Source organism: Hyaena hyaena, unplaced genomic scaffold (genome assembly GCF_003009895.1).
Source record: "Hyaena hyaena isolate Hyena2069 unplaced genomic scaffold, ASM300989v1 scaffold_967, whole genome shotgun sequence".
NCBI classification, from domain to species: domain Eukaryota; kingdom Metazoa; phylum Chordata; class Mammalia; order Carnivora; family Hyaenidae; genus Hyaena; species Hyaena hyaena.
Genome location: NW_024081608.1, coordinates 645,784 through 661,587, shown reverse-complemented (window position 1 = coordinate 661,587; position 15,804 = coordinate 645,784). Strand labels below are relative to the sequence as shown.

The following is a 15,804-nucleotide window of genomic DNA, read 5'->3' as shown; positions in this document are numbered from 1 at the left end:
ACAGACTCTGAAATTGGCTCCAGGCTCTGAGCTGGCTGCCAGCACAGAGCCCGACGCGGGGCTCGAACCCACGAACCGCGAGATCATGACCCAAGCGAAAGTCAGACGCTTAACCGACTAAGCCACCCAGGCGCCCCTGTATAAGCTTTGAAATAGGGAAACGTCAGTCCTCCAACTTGGTTACTTTTCAAGATTGCCTTAGCTATTTAGGATAACTTGGAATCCTGCGTGCATTTTAGGATATGGTTTCCCATTTTTTGCCAAAAAAAAAAAAAAAAGCCTTTGAGACTTTAGCAAATACTTCATCGAATCTGTAGATTGCTTTATATAGTTTTGACTTAATATTAAATCTTCAGTGAAGTAAGATTAGCTAACACATCCTTAGCCTCTTTGATTACTCTTATGTCATCGTTCTTACGGTGAGAACGTTAGGGCTCTGCCACGTCAGCAGCTTTCAAGTTCACCGCACGGTTTTGCTAACCGTGGTCACGTGCTGTACGTCAGCACCCAGGAACTTACTCTTCTTAGACCTGAACGTTTGTAGCCTCTGATCAATGTCTTCCTACTTCTGTCACTCCCAGACCCTGGCAACCCCCATTCTACTCTATTTGTGTGGGTTTGATGTTTAAGATTCTGTCTGTAAGTTAGGTCCTAGAGAATCTTTTCTCTTATTTTTTAATGTTTATTTATTTTTGAGAGAGAGAGAGGGACAGAGTGTGAGCACGGGATGGGCAGAGAGAGAGGGAGACACAGAATATGAAGCAGGCTCCAGGCTCTGAGCTGTCAGCACAGAGCCCGACATGTATCTTGAACCCACAACCACGAGATCGTGACCTGAGCTGAAGTTGGATGCTCAACCGACTGAGCCACCCGGGCACCCCCTGCGATTTTTCATTACTGAGTCAGTCTCTTCACTTGTCATAGGGTCTCATCAGATTTTGTATTTCTTTTTGAGTCAGTTTCGGTGGTTTGTGTGTTCTAGAAATGTGTCCACTTCACGTAGGGTGTCTGTCTGTCAGTGGGCAGCTGTCCACAGTATTCTCACGTGGCCCTTTTCTTTCGCAAGCTAAAGGGTGATTGCAGTTGTTCCTGATGTTTAGGCTGGAATTTTTATGTCCCACTACAGTCATTATTCTTCTCATCCCTGCCCAGCAGGCCGCATCGTGTGACTCCTGTGTCCTGCTGACACAGTTTCCTGACCCTTCGTGGCGGCCTTGCCTTACAAAACCTCACGGTGCCCCTGGCCGGGCACTCACACGTTCCCTGCCTCGGCCCTGCATCCGTTCTTCGGAGCCAGAGCCCATGCGTTCACAGTCATCCCTGCCTGCATCGCTTTTGGGTTCAGCTGGTGTGTAATGTTCAGGTCTTGGATTACATGTTACTCCACAGGGACACCTTCCCTACACCCCCAGATTTGGCCAAACGTCTCTCTCAGTACTTTGTCTCTGTGGTATTCAGCACGAACTGGCTGGCGTGACCTGGTTGGAGTCTGGGCCTGTGGATACCGGAGCTAACCTGAGTTTGGGCCTTTCAGTGATGCTCCTGAGCCAGACAGCGGCTGCAGTTACGGAGGTAGATGGGGCGCCTGGGGGTTCAGTTGGGCGTCTGACTTCGGCTCAGGTCATGATCCTGTGGTCCGTGAGTTCAAGCCCCACGTCGGGCTCGCTGCTGTCAGTGAAGAGCCCACTTCGGATCCTCCGTCCCCCTCTCTCTGCCCCTCCCCGCTGGCGCGCGCTCAGAAATGAATAAACATTAAGGAGTCAGAGCCTGGGGGCCTCGTGATGCGACCAGGCCCGACTGCAGCTGTGTTTGCCATCAGTACTCGGCCTTTTCAAGCACGCGAACAAGAGAAAAATAAAAAAGAGCCCTGTTTTCTTAAGTCAGCGAGAATCAGGTTTCAGTCTTGCAGCTAAGAGTCCAAACTTATAAAATGGGCTTCTCCAAGCTTTTCCGGATGCTTGTCCCCACCGCCCGTTACCATGACAGCCACACGCACCGTGATAAGCTAGTGCCACGAATACAGAGGGTGAAGACGCAGCTTCTACTCTGTCTCCCCCAAGCTTGTGTGTGTCTGCGTTTCGAGATTAGGTCCCCCGGCCATCAAACTTCGGATGTCTCCCCAAGAAAGGCCAGCCTGAGGGGAGTGTAAGCCCTGAATGCACGGGCGTGGTGCAGGAAGAATCCAAACAAGTACGTCTACACTGGCCTGGGACGCCTTCCTGATTTCCTGGGGGTTCACTCTGCTTTGGGATTTTCCCCTTGTTCATGGCCAGGCGTGTCCCCCTAATTCCGTGGGTCTGTCTACACTGGCCGTGTAGCCTCCCTCATGCCCACCGGTCGCCGCACTGAACTGGTATGTTTCTGTGAAGCCACAAAGGTTCTTTCCTGATTTGGGGTGCCGTACTGATTCCCCACTTCGTCCAAACTAACCAGTGATGTCCCCCTAACTCCCTGGATGGGTCTACTCTGAACAGGGGACACCCCCTAATACGCAGGCAGGGCTGCCGTCCCCGGGGGGCTCCCCTAGTCCTCAGATGCCCCCCGACCTGGCACTTCTCCCGTTCCCCAAGCGGGTCCGCCCTCACCCCGCCCCCCAGGTGGACCCGCCTGACCTTGGGACGGCTCCCTACTTCCCCAGCTGTGTCTCCTCTGAGGACCAGACGCTTCCTCTTCGGAAGTTTCCACCCGGGTCTGGGCGGTCTGCCGAATTCCCCGAGTGTGTCTCCACTGACATGGAACGTCTCCCTTATTCCCGGCTGGCCTGCCCCCGACCTGTGAACTGGCCACAGCACCCCAAGGGTGTCTCCCGGGACACGGGACGCCCCCTAGGCTCTCAGGTGTGCCTGCCTTTACCCTCAGTCCCCAAGCTGTGTCCGCTCTGCTTAGATGTCCCCCTTACTCCTCGCGTGTCCACGCTGGCCTCGGATGCCTCCCTAATTCTCAGGAGCGTCTGCACTGACCTGGGACGTCACTGATGGCCTAGAAGAGTCCCCCCTGCTGTGACGTCTCTCACACCCCCAGGCGTGTCAGTGCTCAGCAGGGGTGTTCCGGCAACCCCCATATGCATACGCTCTTCTAGAATATTTTCCTAATTCTCTGGTTTGCCTATCCTGACCTGCTATGGCCGCTAATTCCCCGGTGTGTTGACTTTGACCTGATGTCTTCCTAGTTCTCTAGGTGTGTGTCCTTGACCTTGGAAGCCCTCACAATATTCCCAGTGTCTATACTGACTTGAGTTGTTTCCCTATTTATCAAATGTTTCTACTGGGGTGTGGGTTTTCTCCCTAATTCCCCATTTTTCCACACTGACCAGGGATATGTTTCTAGTTATCCAGATGTGTCTACACTGCTCGGGATGTGATCCTGATTCCCCGGGTTTGTGTACTGTGTTCTGGTCTCTTATATTACTCAGTTTTGTCCCCCTCAGTACCCCAGTTTTGGCTACTCTGACCCCAGAATCTCTGATGTACGTGTAACCTGACCTGGTAGGTAACAGACATAATCCGTGTGTACCGCGACCCCTCATCTCTGTCTGTAATTACATCCACATGGCTCTCTGACTTCTCACTACCTGCTTGTGTCATCCCGACCTGGGATACGTCCTCATTTCCTCAGGTTTGTCTACGCTAACCTGAGATATCTCCATCATTCCTGAGTCGTGTCTACACGGACCTTGGAAATCTCACTAACCCCAGTACTGTGTCCACACCGACAGGAACGTCTCCCTAATGTCCCAGGTGTGCTTACTGTGACCAGGACGTCTCTGAGCTTCCACAGGTGTTTCCACACTCCTAGAACGCTTCCCCGGCTCCCCACGTGTGTATCCACTGATTCGTGACATCTCTGTGACTACCGGTGTGTCCTCTCTGCCGCCCTGACTCTGTAGGTGTGTCTCATCTGGAATGTTTCCTATGCCAGCGTATATCCGTCCCTAATTCACTGTGTCCACACTGACCAGGGACCTCGCCCTCATTGCCCTGAGGATTGTGGGTCCACAGTAGGCTGAGAGATCTCCCTAATTCCCCGTATGTATACACTGGTCTTGGGATGTGTGTTAGATCCCCAGGTGTGTGTCCTGACGTGAGATGCCTAATCCACAGATGTGCCAGCAAGGACTCGGGACATCCCGTGTGTCTACTCTGACAGCGCTATTTACCTAATTCTTCAGTTTCATCTGCAGTGAACTAGATGCCTTCCTAATTGCCCATGTGCTTACACCGGCCTGTGATCTCTCTCTGATTTCACAGGACGGTGTACGCTGGCTTCGGGTGTCTCCATGACCACTCAGATCAGTCTGCTCAGACCTGAGAGGTCAGTCTAATAACCCAGGTGTGTCTCCACTCGTCTGGGATGTTGGTGTAAATCCCAGATTGTGTCTCCCATGACCTGGGATGTCTCTAGTTCCCAGGGCACGGAATGTAACCAGTGGTGTTGCCCTGGTTTCTCCGGTGTGTACGCGGACCCGGGGGGTCTCTGTAATTCTCCTTGTGTATCTCCCATGACGGGGGATGTCAGCCTGTTCCTTCACTTCGTCTTCTTTGCCCTCAGATAGCTCCCCAATTTTGCCCACGTGTGTCTGCCCAGCCGTGGATGTCTACCTCGTCACCCACGTGTCCACGCGCACCTTGGGTATTGCCGTACTTCTCCAGTTGTTTCTACGCTGAGCTAGGCTGTTTCTCTACTTCCCCACGTGTCCAGTGCGGTCTGGCTGTTCAGTTCCCCGGGCTTGACCACACTGAGGAAGGATGTCTCTCTTCCTAGTTGATTACTCCGAACTGGCTTGTATTCCTTCTTCCCCAGGTGTTTACCCTGCCCAGTGATGCCTCCCAGATTCTGCACGTGTCCACTGTGATGTGGGATGTCTCCCTAATTCCACAAATGTGTCTACACTGACCTGGAACACAACTCTAGTTATTCAGGAGTTTACCTTGTCACAGGATGTCTGCCTAACTTCACAGGAATGTCTATACCGAATGAGAATGACTCCCTAGGGCCCCGGGTGTGTCTGTTATGACGTGGGATGTTTCTCTAACTCCCCAGTCGTGTTTACTCTGACTCGGGAGATTTCCCAAATCCCCCAGACATGTCTACACTGACCTACAATGTTTCCCTAATTCCCCAGGTTAATCTACTGTTATCAAGGATGTCTGATTCCTTTCTTTCTACTTTGATCTTGCAGGTCTCCCTAATTCCCTAGCATTTCCTACCTGACGTGTGATGTCTCCCTAATTCCCTGTTTGTGTCTACTTTAATGTTAGTGGTCGCTCTAAATTTCCAGATATTTCTAATTACCTGCGGTTGGGGGCGGGGTTCTCCCTAATTCCCCAGGTGTGTCTGGGATGTCTTCCGGTTGTCCTAGAGGTGTTTGTATTGACCTTTGATGTCGTCTTAATTCCTCAGGTATGTCTACACTGACCTGGTAAGTCTGTAGTTCCCTCAGTGTGTCTACTTGACCTGGAATGTCTAAATCCTTTGAAATATCTATACTGACTGGAAATGTTTCCTTAATTGCCGAGTTGTGACTACACTGAACGTGGATGACTGCTGGGTGCCCCGAGAGCTCCTTATTTCCCTCGGACGCCTGCTGATACCTGCCTGGCTGCGTCTCCACGATAAACCCGAGGTGTCTGTTCTGACCCTGAATCCGAGCTCCGGGTTCGGTCTCCTGGGACTCGGGAGTCCTCCTCATCCCCCGGGTGTGTTGACTCTGACACTGTACGTGTCCCCAGAATCCCTCGGTGCGTCTTCCCTGACCTGGCGTGACTTTCTCTTTCCCAGTTGTGGTCTCCACGACACGAGAGGCCCCTCTCTTCCCTAAGACGTGTTTATTCGGACCTAAAATGTTGGAGGTGGTCACCAAGGGGACGTGCCCGCCAGCTGCCGCAGGAGCTACACCGGGCAGTTGGAGGCTCGTCACCCCCCCACCCCCATCAGACTGTGCCTTCTGCTCGCCCCCCTCTGCTTTGTTCCCAGAAGCTGCCCCGAGGACACAGCCTCGATTGCGATGTGGTGCTGAGACTGTCTAGACGGCGACATGGGACTGAGCCCCGTGAAGGCCTCTGTACCAACTTCCAGCGTTCGGCGAGTGGGTGAAGAGACCTACTCGTCAGCATCGACCCAGGACCCTGTGAATGTGAGTTCTTGTGCCTGTGAAAGCTGCCACCCCCCAGCCCGGAGTGACCTGCCTCCGTCGTCCCTCCCTGCCCCCCACGTAGGATGCCGGCTTCAGGTTTCGCCTGGGAAGCTCCAAGGTGGCAGCCCTGACTCTCCGGTGTGTCTCCCTCCTTCTCCGGTGAGTCTGCTATTCCCCTGGGTCCCCAGGAGCATGTGCACCGGTGTAGGTGGTCTCCAGGGCCCCAGCCGTGTCCACTCTGACGGGACCCACCTAGTTCCCCAGCCGTGTCTTCTCTGGTGTGGGTGCTGCTCAAATCCCTGATCTGGTATGTCTCCCTCGTTCCCGAAGGGCGTCACCTTGACTCAGGATGGCTCCCTACTTCTCCACGTGTGTCTACACAGACCTGGGCTATCTCTCTAAGTCCCCAAGTGTGTCTATTATGACCAAAAATGTCTCTTTTATTCCCAGGTGTGTCGACTCTGACATGGTGTACCTTCATAGATCCACGGGTGTTTTTTAAATTCTTATTTTTTTTTATTTTTTTAAATATTTTTATTTCTAGGAGAGAGAGAGAGAGAGAACATGAGCAGGGGAGGGACAGAGACAGAGGGAGACACAGAATCCAAAGCAGCTCCAGGCTCCGAGCTGGCATCACAGAGTTTGACGCGGGGCTCGAACCCACAAACCCGGAGATCATGACCTGAGCCAAAGGTGGACGCTTAACCAACTGAGCCCTCAGGTGCCCCAATTCACAGGTGTTTTTATCTTGATCTGGGTGTTTCCGTAGTTCCCTAGGAATGTTTACACTGACTTCAGAGGATTCCCTAATTCCTCAGGTGAGTGAGCACTGACCGGGGTCTGTGCCGGGTGCCTTCTCTGACCTGGGGCGGCACGTGGGACCCCAGGGGTTTTGCTCTAATCTTACTTCCTCTCTCCGTACAGATGCGTCCGCCCCGATCCGGGATGGCGCTCTCCTATCCCGAGGACGTCTACCGTGGCCTGGGACGTCTGCTTTCCGGGAGCGTCGGCCCTGACCGGGGTATCCCCCGAGTCCCCCACGTGTGTGTATACTTAACTTGGTTGTCTACACCACTGTGGGGTGTCTCCCTAATTGTCCGGGCACGTTTTCTCACGAGAGATCGCCTTAATTCTGATTGTGTGTCTCCTCAAGCCTCGTGTGTCTCCCTGTTCTCCTGGATTTTCTTACATAGCTCCTGATAGTCCAGGTGTGTCTACACTCGTGTGGTCGTATCTGTGGCTTAGGTGTGTTGCCTTTCTAACTGCAGCAGTGTCTGTCCTGACCAGTGATGGCTCTCTAGACCCTCCTGTGTGTCTACACTGACTTGGGACAAATGTCTATCAGGGCGAGAGGATCTAAACTGAAATGGGTGATCTCCCGGGTCTCCACGTGTGTCTGCCCTGCCTGGGATGTCTTCCCAGTGACGCAGGCATGTCTACACTGCGACTACCCTCTGCTTCCCCATGGGTGTCTATTCTGGCTTTGGCGTCTCCAGCCTGTCCCAAGTGTGCTTACACGGTCTTCGGATGCTTCACCAATACCCCGGGTGTGTGTATTCTGACGTAGGGTATTTGCTTACCGCCCACAAGGGCACTTCTGCCCTGCGATGTCTCCCTACTTAACCAAACACGTCTACACAAAACCGAGATGTCCCCTACATCTCAAGATATGACACTGACGTGGGCTGTCCTGTCATTCCCACAGCTCTGTGTTCACCGACACGGGATGTGTCCCTACCACAAGTGTGTCCGCGCTGACCTGGGACAGCTTCCTAATTGTGCAGGTGTCCCTCGCGAACCTGGGATAACTCCACATACGTCAGAGGTGTCTACGCAGACCGGGCAGATCTTCCTAATTCCCTACTTGTGTCTACACGACCTGGGATAACTCCCTAATTCCCTGGCGCGTCCACACTGTCATTAGATGCCCCATATCGCTGTCTGTTGAGCGTGGTGTGGGATCCCCCGGACTCCCCAGCTGTGCCTCCTCCCAGCTGCCCCTGGAACTCCCCCTCGCTTCCCAGCTGCGTCTTCCGTGCTCTGGGCCTTTCCAGCTCCCTCGTGCCTGCTTAGTGCTCCGGGCGTGTGCACGCAGCCCTGGGACGGCTCTCTGCATTCCCGGGAGCATCTGCAACGACCTTGGGTGTGTCCTTCACGTCCCAGCTCTGTCCCGCAGACCTGGGACGTCACTTTATTTACTGGGTGTTTCTACGCTAACCTGTGATGTCTCCCTGTTCCCCAGTTTTGTGGATTTTGACACTGGCGGTCTCCCTAGTTACACGAGTGTGTCTACTCTGATCTCCCGATGTTTCCCCAACCCCCTGGGACGTCACACTGAGAGGTGATGGCTCTGCGTATCCGGCGGGTCTCCGTACTTCCCCTGTGTCTCTGCTCAGACCGTGGATGTTTTTCTACATCTCCAGGTACGTCCCCCCTGACCTGGATAGTTCCCGAACCCCTCGGACAGTCTGAACTGACCATGGATTTCTTCCCGTTTCCTGTGGTGTGTCTTCTGTGACCAGATAGGTCTCCTTAAATCCCCTGGTGTCTCCCTAATTTCCAAATTATGTCTCCACTGACCTTGAAACCCCTCAATTTCCCCAGGGTGGTCTACACCGACGTGGGACGTCTCCCTAATTCTTAATGGGGGTCTTTTGTGACTTGGCAGATCCACGTATTCCCAAGGAGTGTGTATCCTGCCCTGCTGTGTATACATAGTTCCTTACGTGAGTCCACACTGACCCTCAGCTCACTAATTCCAAGCAACCAGTGCTCTTTCGTGGGATACTCCCTGGGCTGTCTTTCTCTCCGTGTTTGTCTGTCCTCACCTGGGACACACCTCTCATACCCCAGGGGGGTCATCCCTCGCCCGGGATGACTCCCAAGTGCCCGGGTGTTTCTACCCCTACCTGGGATGTACCCACAACAGCTCGTGTATGTGCGCAGAAATGGGATTATTCTGACACTTCCTGTGTGCGTGCTTTCCTCTAGGACGGCCCCTCGGTCCCCCAGGCAAGTCTGTCCACTCGGGCGTCGGACCCGATTCCGCGGGTGAGCCTGCTCTGGCCTGGTTCGTGCCCACTTTCCCGGCTGTGTCCGCGCTGACGCGGGAAGCCTCCTCGGGTCCCAGTCGCGTTCTCTCACTTGGTACGTCTCCCCCTCGTCCTCCGTGAGGGTCTAGAGAGTCTGCGCTAAACTTCCCTCAGATATCGACAGGGGTGACGCTCTTACTCGGGACCTTACTCTCTCCCTGCCCGAGTGTCTTCCCCGAGCTGTGACGTCTAATTCCTCACATGCCACGTCTTGTCTCCCGGGTGGGATGGCTGCTTCCTGGGTAGGTCGTCTGTAAACCGGGCGGCCTCCCTACTCACGCAGGTGTGTCTGTGCTAAGTTTCAGTCAGGGCCCCACTGGGCTTAGATGGCCTCCGATTCCCTAGTCATGTCTACACTGGCTCTGGAAGTATACCGACCTCTTCAGGCATCTGCAAGTACCTGGTAATCTGCCTGCTTTCCCAGAGGCAGTGCCCTTGACCTGGCGTATTTCCCTGCTTCCTTAGCCGAAGCTACGCTGACCTGTGCTGCCTCCGTCATGTCCCAGGGGTGTCTCTGACTTTGCGGGGTCTCCGTTTCTGTGCCTTCTCTTATCTTGGACGTCTTCTCACCAGGTGTCTCTACGGTCGTCTGGGATGTCCCCAAGTTCACCAAGTATCTACCCGACCTGGGCTGGAGCCCTGATTCCTCAGGCGTGTCCACCCAGGTGGGGCCGCACGGAGTTCGGGCACTTCTCTCATTCCCCGGGCATGTCCACCCTGGCCCGGGAGAGGTGTCCTACGTGGAGCTACACGTAGCTGGGGTCCTCCCTAAGCCTCCAGGTTTGTCTACTTGAATTTGGTTACGTCTCCCAAGTTCCCCAGGCGGGTCTACACTGAACTGCAGTGTCCCCGTAATTCACAAGGTACTTCTCCTTTACCTGGGATCGTCTCTCGTCACCGAGTGTGTCCTAAACTTGGATTCTCTCTCGTTCCCAGGTGTTCCCGTAGCAAACCTGGAGGGCTTCTCGCCGCCTCAGGTGTGCCTCGACTGACTGGGCCTGTTTCCTGAACACCCGGAGTGTGTCTGTCCCGGCTTGGGACGCCACTCTGATTTCTAGTCTAATCTTCAGGGACCCGGAATGACTCCGTTTCCCCAGATAGGTCAACCCTGATCTGGTTGTCACTCTACTCACTGTGTCTTCTCTGTTCCCCTGAAATGTCAGCCAAGATCAGGGATGTCGCCTGATTCACAACAGGTGACTCTCTAACCTGGCACAGATCTTCATTTTCCCATTTGCTTCTACCCTGACCTCCTAGGTCTCTAAGTCCCCAGGTTGTCTGCACGGACCTGGGGGATCTTTTTCCGGTGCGTCTACTCTGACCAGCAACGTCTCCTCGGTGAGTGTGCGCCCACCTGGCCTGGCCCCCTGGCTCCCCAGGACCCTGCGCTGGTGTGGGCGGCCTCCCGTGGTCCCCGTGAGGTTCTGTGCTGACGTCAGACGTCCGGTCTCCCAGGTGTGTCTACTGGGACCTGCGATGTCCGAGTCTCCGGTCTCGTCACCCCTGCCTTGGGGGTGATTCCCAGTTTCGTCACCTGCGTTGTCTCCCTAGCGCCCCAGCTGTGCCTGCTTTGACCTTGGATGTCTACTTCCATAGGTTTGTCACTTCTTGCCTGGGATGTCCACCTTACTGTAGGGTGTCTTCTTAGTCCCCGGGGGTGCATGGTGCCTCCCTGCTTCACGTGGTGTGTCTGCACTTACCTGGGCCATCTAGTCCTTCAGGTGGGTCTGCTAGGAAAGTAAAATTCAGAGAGCTTTACTGGAGCTGAAGATCTTACCGAGAAGCCAGCATCTTGGAAACAGGGATACATTCGCACTGCAAGTGGCTAAGAAGCCGCCCTCAGCTGTGACAGCTCCGTCTGAAAAGCGTGAATGTGCAAGTGCATCACTTTCCATTGTAACTGGAATTAGTAATTTACATAGCTTTTCAATACATCCGCTGGCTTGAATACAGCTGATTAGCTTGGAACCTATCAAGTCAAGCTGACACGAAGAAAGCTTAAGTTTTGTTTAAAATTGGAGTTATTAGCATTTTTGGAAGCAGGACAGTTTTAGAGCCTGGCTAGGTGACTAGGAGTCTGGTGTAGGGGCATATCCAACCAGTGGTCTCCGTTTCATTTGTTTTTTTAAGATTTTATTTTATTTTTGAGAGAAAGCACGAGCGAGGGGGAGAGAGAATCCCAGGCAGGCTCCATGCTCAGCGTGGGTCTCAGTGCGGGGCTCAATCCCACAACCCCGGGATCACGACCCAAGCCGAAATCAAGATTGGACACTTAACCGACTGAGCCACCCAGACGCCCCTCTATTAAAAAAAAGATTAGGGGCGCCTGGGTGGCTTAGTCGGTGAAGCGTCCGACTTTCGCTTAGGTCATGATCTCGCGGTTCGTGGGTTCGAGCCCCGCGTCGGGCTCTGTGCTGACCGCCAGCTCAGAGCCTGGAGCCTGTTTCAGTCTGTGACTCCCTCTCTCTCTGACCCTCCCCTGCTCACGCTGTCTCTCTCTCTCCTAGAAATAAATAAAAATATTTTTTAAAAAAATTATCCTTCCTGGGCACCTGGGTGGCTCAGTGGGTTGAGCATCTGACTTCAGCCCAGGTCATGATGTTGTGGTTCACAAGTTTGAGCCCCGTGTCAGGCTCTCTGCTACCAGCGCGGAGCCCGCTTCAGATCTTCTGCCTTCTCTCTCTCTGCATCTCCCCTGCTCACCCTCTCTCTTAAAGATAAACATTAAAATAAAAACCAGCCCCTTACTGTTGAACTGAGAGTGGGCGACTGCTGACCGGCACTCTGGGTTGTCACACGACCCTTCTGAAGATCTCATGAGGCTGTTCCGGAAATCCTTGTTTGTGTAGTTTTTTCTCTTCCGTTCACGTGGAGATCCTTTGATTAGTGTTTACTAAAGAGCACTGAAGACTCTTGAAAAGATACACAATAAGAGGGTTATTATTACAGAAATAACCGGAGGATAATATCAAATGTTTGGAAAATACCCCAAATCCAAGGTTCCCATCTGCCCAAATTTAACCAGCCAAAAAATTCACATTGGTTATAGTGAGATTGTTTTTACTTTTGCAAGCCAATCTGCATTGTTTTTTTATCATGTGTAACTGGGTTTCAATTTTTTTGAGTTATTTATGAAAGCAAACACGATGGGGCGCCTGGGGGGCTCAGTCGGTTGAGTGTCCGACTCTAGATTTCAGCCCCTGATTCCAGGGTCATGGGATTGAGCCCTGTGCTCTGTGCTGACATCATGGAGCCTGCTTGGGATATTCTCTCTCTCTGCCCCTTCCCGCCCCCCCCCCACTTGTGCACATGCAAAATAAATATTAAAAACCCACGATGTAAAAGTGGTAACAGATTCTTGCTGTAACTGTAGATATTTTGCAATAGAAAAGTCACTTCTAGAGAGCTGCAAGCGTTCGGTTAAACCCACCAAGGGAATTTTGGAGAAATAGCTTACAAAGGTGGGCACTCCTGGCAACTAGGCCAAAATCCCAGATTAGAGCAGAAAAGCATGTTGGGAACTAGAGAGGCGTCCCGTCATCGACACGCAGTCAGAGTAGAGCCATCAGGGGAATAAGGTCCACCTCCCGGGTAGGAGGAGTCACATTAGGGCTTAGAGAGAAACTCTAGGTCAGGGGAGGCCGACCTGGGACGAAGGGATCATCCTGAGTCACATTTAACTCATCTGGAGAATTATGAAGACGTCCCATGTGAGTGTGGCCATATCAGGGAGTAAGAGATTACAACAAAGGTCAGAATAGACACACGTGGGATATTAGGTAGACGTCCTTGAGTGTAGACACTCCGGGGTAGAGAGTTCAGATAAGAGTAGGGGAAAAGAGGGGCGCCTGGATGGCTCAGTCAGTTAAGCATCCGACTTCAGCTTGGGTCATGATTCCACGGTTCGTGAGTTCAAGCCCCACACTGGGTCTGTGCTGACAGCTCAGAGCCTGGGACCTGCTTCAGATTCTGTGTCTCCCTCACCCTCTGCCCCTCCCCCGCGCATACTCTGGCTCTCTTTCAAAAATAAATAAGACTTTAGAAAAGCTATCCAGATAAATGTACACACATGATTATTAAGGAGAAGTCCAGGTTCAGCTTGCAGACACCAGGGTAAAAAGGGCGACATTCCTGATCAGGGGAGCTGGAGCTGGAGAATTAAAGGCCTCTGAGGGAAGAGAACACACACCTGGGGAAACACATTTCTCAGGTTGGTACAGAAATGCTTGAGGAATCAAGGAGACCTCCTAAGTCATGGTGCCTTCCCCTGGGGACACAAGGGGACACCTTATGTCAGGACAGACACAACCTGGGATATTAGGGAAACAGCCCTGGTCAAAAGAGATGCACCTATTTCATAATAAAGTAGATACCCCCCATCTGTGTAGACACATCTGTATTATTAAACAGATATCCCAGTAGAGGTAGACCTACCTGGGGAATTAAGGAGACATTCCAGGTTAGTGTAGACATTCCACATCAAAGTAGAAACAGGAGAATTAAGGGAATGTCACACATCCGTGCAGACACATCTGGGGAATTATTAGATAAAAACGTCAATGGAAATAGGGAGATATTCTAGATCAGGCTAGACACAGTGGGGGGTAGGAGTGTGACACCCTAAGTCAGGGAAGACGTATGTGGGTAATTAGGGAGAGATGCCAGGTCAGGCTGACACACCTGTTGAATTAAGGATTCACCGCAATCAGCGTAGACACACCTGGGGACTTAGAGACATCACAGATTCAAATACCTGGAGAATCAGAGAGCTAGGTCGTTGTGGACACACTTTGGTCAAGGTCAAGTTCCTGGGGGAAACAGTCCTCCGTGAATACAAACACACCTTGGTAACCAGGGAGGCATCCCGGGTGAGAGTGGGTCCACCTAGGAAGAAGAGCGAGCCCGAGTCAAGTCCACACACCTGAGGAACCAGACCTCCAAATTCCCAGTAGACACGGCTGAGGGAAAAGGCCTAAATCCCGGAGACGTCAAGGTCCATAGGGATAAATCTGGAGAATGAGTCCTCCCAGGTCGGAGCAGACACGTGGGGAAACGGGGCATCCGGGGGCGTGGTGGTCACCCCAGGATTCGACGTCTTGGTCACGTTGGACAATCCGGAGTAACCAGGGAGAAACGCCACGTCCAGGCAGAGGCTTAGGACAAGGTATGGAGACAGCCCAGGTCACAGGAGACCCACCTGGGGGACTGGGGACACGTCGCAGACCAGAGGCGGCCTGCCGGGAACAGGGAGACAGCCCAGGTCACGTGGACACGGAACGGGAGGCCTTCCGATGCAGGGAGACGCGCCTGGGGAGTCAGGGAGCTGTCCCTGCGCAGACACCACCCCTGGGGCTTTGTGTGGACAAGAAGGTCAAAGTAGGCACTCCTGCAAAACCAGAGGGGCCTCGCACATCAGTATGGACACACCTTGAACACTCAGGATGCGTCCCGGGTCAGGATAGACACATCTGGGGCTTCAGGAAGCCATCCCTGTTCAGTGTAGACACACTTGTGGACTAGACATTTCAGGTATGATTAGACATCCGATCTGACATCTCAGATTAAGGCAGGCACAGCTGGGGGGCCAGGGAGGCCCCAGGTCAAAGTGTACACCTCCCCCCCCGAGGTATCAGACGCCCCAGGTCAGAGTACACATGCCTGGGGTGCTCGGTAGGCAAAGCGGGTCGGGTGCAGACGTCAGGGAGACGTCCCAGCTTAGTGCAGCCGTACCTGTGATGTCAGAGAGACATCCAGTGTTGAGGTAGACACACCTGGGAGTCTGTGGAGTCCTATTCGGCTAGTGTTGACACACATGGGGAATTAAGACAGCTCAGGTCAGTGTAGACATAACTGGTATATTAGACTAAAATACCACTTTTTGTAGACACATCTGGGGAATTAGTAAACAACCCAGGTTTAGATACATCTCAGGAGCTGTGGAGACACTGACGGTCGGGTAGACAGACTTGTGGAATTAAGGAGACGTGCCAGTCAGTGTAAAACAAGCAAAGAGGACACTGCCCGAGTGGTGCCGACCAACAGGAGGCCTCTCAAGTCCGTGGACACACAGCTGAGGAATGAGACGCCCTGGATCAACACCTAAAGAATTAGGGAGACGAACCAGGTCACAACAGGAACATCTGGGATTCGAGATGCACCCCCGCCCAGGTGGACACAACTGTGCTAGAGCGGCTGTACCAGCTCAGAGAAGATACATCGAGGAATCCTCAGACATGACGCAAGTTTAGGGTAGACACACCTGGAGACTGAAGGAAACATTTCAGGTCAGGGTAGAGACACCTGGGGAATTCGATATCCACTGTCACACCTGGTGAATTAGGGACACATCCCAGGGCGGTCATAATTGATGATAAGGTACATCTCAGGTCAGAGGAGACCCTTTTGGTTATTAAGAGGTACATAAAATCAGGGTAGACACACCTGGGTGATTAGGGGACACCCCACCCCCCGTCAGTGTTACCACACAGGAGTGGGGACACATCTCTGAGTGCGTGTCAGAGTAGGCACACCAGAGGATCAGAGAAACCTCCAGGGCTCTAAATTTCAAAGACCTCACTG

At 53.0% G+C, this 15,804-nt stretch overlaps 2 long non-coding RNA genes across 2 annotated transcripts; both read left to right on the top strand.

The window, feature by feature from the left end:
* Positions 1 to 7,415: 7,415 nt before the first annotated feature.
* On the top strand, positions 7,416 to 9,207 carry LOC120223267. The gene is made up of 3 exons (XR_005526253.1): positions 7,416 to 8,556; positions 8,802 to 8,859; positions 9,125 to 9,207. It is a non-coding gene; the product is annotated as an uncharacterized LOC120223267 (long non-coding RNA).
* Positions 9,208 to 9,253: 46 nt separating this feature from the next.
* On the top strand, positions 9,254 to 10,761 carry LOC120223268. Its single transcript, XR_005526254.1, has 3 exons — positions 9,254 to 10,005; positions 10,162 to 10,563; positions 10,681 to 10,761. It is a non-coding gene; the product is annotated as an uncharacterized LOC120223268 (long non-coding RNA).
* The last annotated feature ends 5,043 nt before the right edge of the window (positions 10,762 to 15,804 follow it).